Source organism: Triticum dicoccoides, chromosome 4A (genome assembly GCF_002162155.2).
Source record: "Triticum dicoccoides isolate Atlit2015 ecotype Zavitan chromosome 4A, WEW_v2.0, whole genome shotgun sequence".
Taxonomy (NCBI): Eukaryota; Viridiplantae; Streptophyta; class Magnoliopsida; order Poales; family Poaceae; genus Triticum; species Triticum dicoccoides.
In genome coordinates, this window is record NC_041386.1 from 543,816,713 (window position 1) to 543,826,256 (window position 9,544).

Here is a 9,544-nt window from a genome sequence, read left to right on the forward strand (position 1 = left end):
AGCAGATAGCAGCTAGCCTAGCCTAGCCTAGCTAGTAAACAGCAGTAGCACGCATATGGAATAGTGGCAGGAACAACAAATAGGAGCAGGAACAGCAGAAAAGACCACACGGGTCTTGCGCGGAAGGAGCAGCGCGTAGCACCAGCCCACGCGCGGGCGTTTTCGAAAGAGAAGCGTTTGATGCAAATCGTACGATGTTGGATGCGGTAGGTAGTTTTGCAGAAAAACTTCTGTGTGCCAGATACATACATACATACATACATACATACACACACACACACACACACACACACACACACACACACACACACACACACATATATATATATATACACTACTCCATCTGTGTCTAGCTCGGAGTGGGAGTATGTAGGTGTATATATATACTACTCCATCTATAAATATGTGCAGCTAGCTTCCATCTGTCTCGGCCGAGTGAAAAACTGAATTGCTTCACCGATGCAGCAACTGCTGAGCAGTCTGCATGCCTCCTCCTATGCCAGCAGGCGCTAGAATTTGGATTGCTAAATTCAAGCATGCAGTAGGTGAAAACTTCCCCATAGGAAAGGAAAGATGCTAAACGATCCAAGTTTCATCAACTTTCAAGTTACTAACATTAATATGGAATGGAAAGACGCTAACTGCACCAGATATATGTAGCAGGGATACCGCGCCGGGAATTACTCCATGCTTCCATCTGTGTCTAGCTCGGAGTGGGAGTATGTAGGTGATCGGAACTGAATTGCTTCATCAATGCAGCAACTATTGAGCAGTCTGCATGCCCCCCGGTCCGAGCAGCTAGCTAGTTCCACTATATAAGGAGCTGCTACAATGCATGCGCCACGGACACGGTGCACCCTGCAAAGTCTTCTCAAGTCCGTTCTCTGCTGGTGGTCAACTGGAAGGCCATATCGTGCTCTCTGCTGCTGGCGAAGCAGAACAACGACGTGTGGGAGGGGAGCAAAGAAGCCACCAAACTAGGCGACCCTGACGACGGCATCGGGATCCACACCAAGCAGCAGGCGATTGATGATGTTCTCGTCGTGCTTTGGCCATGGAAGCAGAAGTGCAGCAAGAAAGTTACGTGGCTCGTCTAGATGTTCGATAGCCACAAAATGAAATACGTGCTGTACCACTCTAACATGATGCATTCATGTTCAGATGTGATCCCACACCCTACATGTAATATGTATAGAAAATGCATGCATGTTGTGGTTCAACTTGAAATGAAATAAACGCAAATAGCGCTACATGCATGGACACTTCTTTTCGTGAAGGACTATGATGAAGCAGTCAGCAAGGGAAAAGACATGCCTCGGTTAATTAGAAAACTTGGAGTAGCACACAGCATCAATCTGAGCACAAATCTTCCCCAATTCTCCAGTTGTTGTTTCTTCTTCTTGCACTCCAAGCTTTCGATCCAGTCCGATTTAGTCTCTAAACTAGTGCCAACAATCATACCGACGGCAAGGAGACATTATACAATCAATCTGAAATAACTATAACCACCGGATACCAGAAAGAAAAGAATCATCTTCCAGCCAAAACCTTGTCGTAGAAAGAAAAATATTACCGCTTTTCAACGGAATAGTAACCACTTGTTTGAGCACGATGAAGCACTCTAGCTATCCTTCATGTGAGCATGTCGACTCCCAGAACAAACTCTTTGAACCTGGTTATGCAGCCCATTGCCCGGTTGAATTCGCTGCTCTCTAAAGCAAAGCTGAACCGGCAGTAGTCCGGTATCCCGGTCCATTTACTACTGCTTATACACAGTCCAGTGGATCTAAGAATGGCTTCCCTGATGTTGCAACCATCGAGCATGCCTTCAAAACCTTCAGTCTTGAATGATTTGCCAATGTAGGCTGTCGGTTTCGCCAGCATCGAGATACCACCATGACAGCCAGGAACATCCCAGCCACAGCTCATAAGTGTCTTTTCATTGCATAAAAAAGAAGAGCATGTCAAAAATTGCCTCGCAAACTCTACAACGCGCAAATTCAAGGTCCTCACAGCCAGTTGTGCAAAAATATGTCTAGCTAACTGCATATTACCATTTCCTCCTCGATACAGGCTTTCGCCCCGCTTTATATATTAATAAAGCCATACGACCGAAGGTATTGAAGAAATCCTCAGAAACCGATCAAAACACAAAAAACGACAAAACTAGCCAGAACCGCTGAAAACCACCACTAAATGCCTCCACGAGTCGCCGAGAAGAAGCACATAGTACTCACACTCATCGGCGACGCCCCCAAGAGGGTCACGACATGAAGCACCGCCACCGCCGTGTCCACCGAGGTAGACAAAGGATTTCACCCTGAGTGTCGAAGGGCAAGGAGAGGACCAAAGCGGCGCCCCAAGAGGAACGTAACACCCACGGGCATTACCGCCACCGGCACCAAGGCTCAAAGCTTTCGCTCAGCTCGACCCCCCTACCACGTCGTGGGAACAGGGCACAAACCCCTCCCCGTCAGGGACCCACCACAACAAACCAGGAACTCCAGATCCCACGACTAGCACTGATCACCCACCACAGCGCACCTCGCCACCCACATGGCCAAAGAGCATTGCCAACACCACTCACCATCCAAGACTGCCACCACGGAAACATGAGATCGCCACCAAAGGAGCACCTTTGTGTGGACATCACTGGCATAGAGATGGATCGCATGTCCCCGAGAGGAGAGACCTCCGGTAGCAAGGCCCAATCCCGCCTGGATCTAGCCCTCTGACCGACGATGCGTCCAGGAACGACACCTGCCGGCGACACCAGGCAGCACGCCTATGAACCCCCCTGCCTGTACGCTGCTGCCGAAGTCACCGGGCTACCCCCGACCGCCAGCCTGTCATGGTTCCTCTCGCGTCGCCCCTCCAGATCCGTCCGGCACTGCGTCAAGGACCATCGTGCACCAAGCCGGCGAGGAAGTGACCCGTGCCGCCCAACACTGCCGCAGCCACGATCTAGATGGGACCATCATCCCTAGCACGCCACCGCGCCGCCATCACCAGCTTGACCCGCAGAACGCCGCCGTCTGTCAAGCTCCGCCCGCCACAGCCTGCCACCGCTCGCCCAGTCCCGCGCGGGCTGGGACACAGCAGCCGCCAAGGAGTTCCTCCGCCCGTAGAACTAGGGTCGCCACGAGAGAGCACCTTGCCGCCGCCGTCGACACGGGCTTCGCCCGGCGGCATCCTCCGGCAGCGACGCGAGGGGGGAGGGGATTGGGGGCAGCACTAGGTTTAGGTCGAGTCGCCCTGGACAGGTACGACCGAGGTTTTTTTTTGCCCCCATATTACAATTTCTATGGAATAGTACAGATCAAACTGATTTTTCGATGGAATGATTGCCAACATGAACTCAAGTTACTCAGATTACACTAATAAGGTTCTGCCAATCTTTCTATGTGAAACTAAGATCTGAAGGGAGTACAAATTTAAGAGGGCAGTTCAGAATGTTACAAAAGGCTAACCTTTGCCAAGTGGTTGGCATGAATTTTCAGTGTCTCCTTTTGCTCCATGATGAGATTAGAGAAGTGTTGATCCCTCTTGTTCTTAAGACCCAATAGCTTTCTGAAAGTGTACTTCAATGTGCTATGTGGCTGACTCAAGTTTGCGAGATTATGTTCAACGTCGGACAGGTCATTGAAAATTAAAAACCCAAAATCAAGGCCACTCGCAGTCAGCCCAAGGGACAGCTCTCCGAGCATAAAAGCTATGAATGGGGGATCTAAGCAAACATTATGAGAAAATCTTTCCAAATTTCTCCAAGCCCAGCGGTCGGTTTGGAACTCCAGACCAGAGAAGGAGGTATCTATCACTACCCTAGCTCCATGCATAGCACAAATGGAAAGCAGATCTCTTATCTCTTTGTCACTGTATAGGAAACCAGAAGGGTTAATTGTAGGGCCAGAAATATAGACCCAGCAGGCCCAATTTTCTTCCTCAGTTAGAGCTTTGTTTAGAACCATTGGTTCAATCTTGAATCCTGAATCTGAATTTGTTGGAATGGTCGAGATGTTTGCGTTCATAAACTTTGCTGCTGAGACATAGTGCCCATTGGTGCCCAAAGGGAAAAAGAAGGTACCTTGTTCTTGCACGCGGCAAAGAACAAGCTTGTTGAAGAGTGCAACACAGGTGCTTCCATAGATAATTTCCATACCGAAGCCATCTAACCTGTCAGAATAACGGTCTCCTGGGAAACCACCATAGTAATGTTTCACCAGCTTTTTAATGCCGAAATGAACATCAGTTTCAGAATCCGTGATGTTCTGCCTAACAAAAATTTCAAAAATGGAAGTGTTCACCACAGAAGGTACTGGCAAGAAGCTGCGGTCTAGATCCATATGAATGGTACTAGATTCCTTGGAGTCAAGACCGAAAAATTCAGCTTCTTTCAGGGTTGACATAGCTGAATTAGAAAATCCTATCATCTTCTGAGGTATCACTTCTGCAGGTTGTCTCTACAAAAGAGCAAGGAAACATCAAAAGCCTAACCAAAAAATAAACATTAAGGTCAAAAGATATTCCATAGGGCCCCTTTCTTTTTAAGTGTGATATTCCATAGATACCAGGGCATATTATTATTATTACTCATAGTTAGACATCAAGGAACACAATCAGTCATCCTACTGACATATTTAGATGTTCACTCTGAGTACCCGTTATCCAACTAAACGGCTGAGTTATGCTGAGAGGAATGTCCACTATTGGAACCATTAGACAGAACAGTTTTCCATTATCATGAGGATGAGTGGAAAACTGGGGGAGTTACGTCACGATTACCTCTTGCTGTGCATGCCGGTTGTCAATTTGGAACGCCAGTAGCTCGTGAGAAAGACAGCCATAATCCTGCTGGCTGATCACGGAAGTATGTCCTTCCAATAGCTCAATAGTTTATGACAACGCCTTATAGACAGTTTCATCCTCAGATATGGCAAAACCAACTTCCAGATCAGAATAAACCTGCACAATAATCCAACTTCCAGATCAGAATAAACCTGCACAATAATCCAAAATAAGGTATAGCACATGCAGATTAAAATATTTAGGAAGTTTCTAATGCTGGTGTAAAAATGCAGAGAAGTTCAAATACAGTGTAGGATCGTCTTTAATGTATAAGACCAACCATCAATCACATATACACATCCCCCCAGTGGGGTCAGGGCGTCAGGATGAGACACATAAGGTATTTAACTCATCATAATAAATCTTAGTTAAAAGGAGACATGAGAGGTCGATCCACCATGGAACAAAATTGATGTGGTAAAGTTATAGGCACCTGATCCTTTACTAGACCACAGAGTATAACTGCATGCGAAGGTAGGGTGTTCTCAGCAAGATACTTCAACACACCATTAGAGTTTGGCGGGCTAGACAACTCCAGATGCTTTGAAATATCTACGAAGAGCCGGGAACCAACATCTCTTGTTGCACTTAGTATATTCACTAGAGCAGCACTGGTGATAGCCTCAAACTTAGCCATGCCAGTAACAACCACCTGAGGCTTCAGTTTCCTGATCAACTGAATCAGCAAATCTGATTGGCGTGGTGCTGCAATTACAATGACTGTGTCTTTACCATGGTTACAATCTTCTCTTCCCTGAAATTTAAAAAAGAAGCATTAACATCAACATTCTTGAATCATCATATTTTCTTCACCTAACAGGCATGCCTTTTCCATTATTCCCGTCGAACAATTTTTTTAGAAGCAGAAGAACATTGCACCATTAAGTAGTACAGACTGGGTGTTGCTTGAAGAAGTGTTGCACTACATTCACAAGCTGCATATGCATGCATGGGCCACACACAGGGAGTACCTCAATTGCTGAGGATCTTAACCATTGCTTCGGCAAGTGTCTGGTCAGATGTTCATCCACAATTGCAAGCGCCGGTGAGAACAGTCGAAGAGAAATTTCTATGGCAACAGCACGAGAAGGGAATACAGCAACATTTTGGTGCACCAGAAAAAAAAGGAGGATCATATGAAGCACATGATAGAAGCGGCAAATAAGTTGATCCTATGAATTTCTGGTATAAGCGAACACAACTAAGAAGCCTTACATCAGAAGTTAATGGGATGTTGTAGTAGCTCTTCATAAATTCAGCAACAAGATTCCGGAAGTTTAAACATCCAAATGGAGGCTCACAAGGATTGGACTTATTCTCTTTCAAAAAACTAGCAAGGTATACTAGGAAGGCCATTTTTTCAGAAGCAATCGAATCATTATCAAAGGATAAATCAAGGGAGCTGCTGATTTCATTGAACCCATCTTTAAGAATCTCAAACAATTTCTTCACCTAAAAATCGTCTGAATTGGTACAACTTCCATCACTGTATTGTTTACTTTACAAATCTAAAGAGAGTGTGAAGGAACCTGAATGGGTTTGTGAAGTTGACAGCTATACACAGACAAAGCATGTGAAACACGGCCACCAGATTTCATGTATGCCTGGGCTATGCGTGCAGAGACAGACTAATCCCCGGCAAGGTCCATAAAAAATTCAAATTGATGTGGGCTGTTTTGTTCAATTTCAACTAAATCTGAAATATCAGTGTCGGCAGCCTAAAAAATTATCAACTAGTTGGTGATGATCCCAAACAAGAATATCAAATTGTAATATGAAACTATGAGGCGAGAAATGGAAAATCTATGCCCTACTAAAACCAGAACATAATGCTGGCATGGAAAGATTTCCTGGTTTCAAAAAATTGATACCTGCATAATTTTTGTTTGCCAGAGCTTACTGATATGGAATCCACGGCGTAGAAATAGGCGTTCACAGACACCTTGACCTGGTCGGCCTCCTATGTTGAATATCATGATACCCATAGGCTTTATGACAGCTATCCCTTCTTCAACTGCCCGAGCAATCAACCCGAGGCCAAACTGGTCCTCAAAAAAAACCTGGAGGTAAGAGATGCAACAAGTTTAGAAACATAACAAATAAGCACAAGGGAAATGGAATAGAACATTCAGCCATCATATGAAACATTGTCTTGATTAATACTATGTGTGCATCATGTCAAATGATGATGAAATGCTTAACAACTGACAAAAACTTCTATTTATAGGGATCAAAAGAGATATGTTGCAAAAAAATGAAGTTGTGCAAAAGGTGGAAGTCGAGGTGAGAAATTTCAAACATGGAATACTGCCAAAAGAGTTATTCTAGTATCCAGCATTTAGCCTACTTGCCCTTTTAATGTAGACTGCCCGTCCTGTCCTTCCTAACCATCCAGTTAAAGTGTTAAGCTGATTATGATACTTGTGGGACCAAGGTTTCAGTACAGATCCTATATTATTTATAAAAATTATTTAATTATATCAGAGCTAGCAACACATGCCTACAAGGAAATAGCATACACTCCTAAGACATTTTTTTCTTATATCTGGTTATATACAAAATGTAGTTACTTCAAAGAGCAATCAAGAAATAAGTTCACTCCAGCTAGAGAAGCGACATGAAGACAAATCGCCATTGGTATTAGGTAAACTGAATGGAATAAGTTCAACACATTACACATGTCAATACATTTTCCGTAAGTGGTAATCATGAAGAAGGTATATCTCTACTTACCTAAAGAGCACAGTAGTTGCTCAAGGAGTACAAGAACTTCTCACTTGAATTTTCAGTCATAATCTTTGACATTGCCTCTGGATTGGGGTTAAGAATCTGAAAAGCAGATTTCGAGAGTAAGCAATTTCCTTCGGTTCTGGTCTACTATAATTTCCTTTCATGATACAGTAATAACTAACCGTACCTGTGGTATGCAGCCAACAATGCAATCAAGTTCTATCTTGTTATCTATACAGTATGAAAGAAGATCAGATTGATGGAATTCAACTCTATCCAGCAATGTTTTTCCCTCCCTATCATAGACCGGGAGACCATTGTCGTCTAGGGCATTCAAGTATAGATTTATCCATGCAATCTTGATGGCCCTTGGGTTAATATCCAGACCATAGACCTTCAAAGAAATAAACAATGCTTAGCTTGGGTTCTGACAGAAACAACGGCTGGACTATGAAGGTAATAATTAGCTGCTTGCATATTAATTTGTTTGACTGACATGTGTGGATCAAAATCTAATTGGATGTCATTTCCCTCTTTCCTGCTTTAAAGGACACACTGCTCAGTTCAAGAAAAAAGGACACAATGCTCAGCGTGGTTTGAACAATGTGTGGTATTAGACTAGATCCTTGCTCAAAATTGAATAATAAATGCTCGGTAGATATTATTTTCCTCAGAGGTACCAAAAGTGGTATATCATTATAGCAAAGTAAATGTATAACTGATGTGGCTCCCACTTCTGTAGCAACGACGATAAGATAAATTATTGACAGAACTAGAGAAAACCACCTTCAAAGGGGATAACTTCTCTGCAAGCGCAATAGATATCCAACCATTGCCACACCCCAGCTCTCCATACGTCTTATCCCTGGAAGTGGAATCTTGATGCTGATTAAGGCCCTCATAAAAAGCGAAGGACCAATCTTCAGGAGTGAAAATGCTAGGTATCTCCATCATTGTTAGCTTCGTGCTTTGCTGGAACCCTAGAAGCAGCTGCTAAATTAGAAGAGAAAAATTGATAGTAACACTCTCCAAAGTATGTAGGCTATGCCCTATTTTTTTTTTCTTACTGCAATAAGTTTGATCGCTGCAGTTAGGATTGTTCTGCCAAAGATGAATTGTAAGAAGAAAAATAGATAGCATCAACCTCCAAACTCTGCAGCTTACACAAAAGAATGAAAAAAATGATGCTTAGAGGCCATGAAAACATTTCTCTGAGTACCATTTGACCAATGCCTTGATGTGTGCTAATCTCATGTGAACTTCCGTTGATCCTCTATGACTATCAAACTTCCACAAGAAAAGAAGGTGGTCACATTGAAGCCATATCTTCGAATGCAACTAGCTCCCACAAAAACAAGAAACAAGTGTCTGTTTTTGGTTCACTTTCTCACACACATAAATCTGGCTCCAACTAGTCACCAAAAAAAATCTTGTTCCCACAAAAATAAATAGTATATCCATATATTTCTAAACAACGTATAGGGAATCTCAGTAAAAAAAGTGCTAGGGATCAGATACACTAACAGAGTAAGCCTCACACAAGGAGGCACATCACATTATGTGCAGTACCAGATTCTGAAGCAAACGCTGAAAGTTAAATAAATCTCATCAAGTAAACTATGTCAGACAGATCCGGAGTGCCATCGTTTCCATTTTATATGAGCACCAAAAGTCCAAAACAGAGAGTGTGAATTATTCAACAAGCGAGACTGAAGTGTTCCCTGCATAAGGAGCAGGGGGATCAAGTCTCTGCGCAATTACACACTCATAATCTCACACACAGTTGCAGTCGAGGGACACCTAGCGCTTACATTAGTCAGCAGCATTATATTTATAGGCCGCCACATGCCCACATGGTTGACACTCCAGTGGAATCGCCCACGCGCTTTGCCTAAACACTACAATAACCCATAGACGTGGCCATTATAATTTTGACGGCCAGACGGCCGATTTCCGCGAAAGGTGATAC

General features: G+C 43.8%; 1 pseudogene; it reads right to left on the reverse strand.

The window, feature by feature from the left end:
• Nucleotides 1-1,632: 1,632 nt before the first annotated feature.
• The window catches only part of LOC119289098, an 8,386-nt pseudogene continuing 474 nt past the window's right edge, over nt 1,633-9,544 (reverse strand).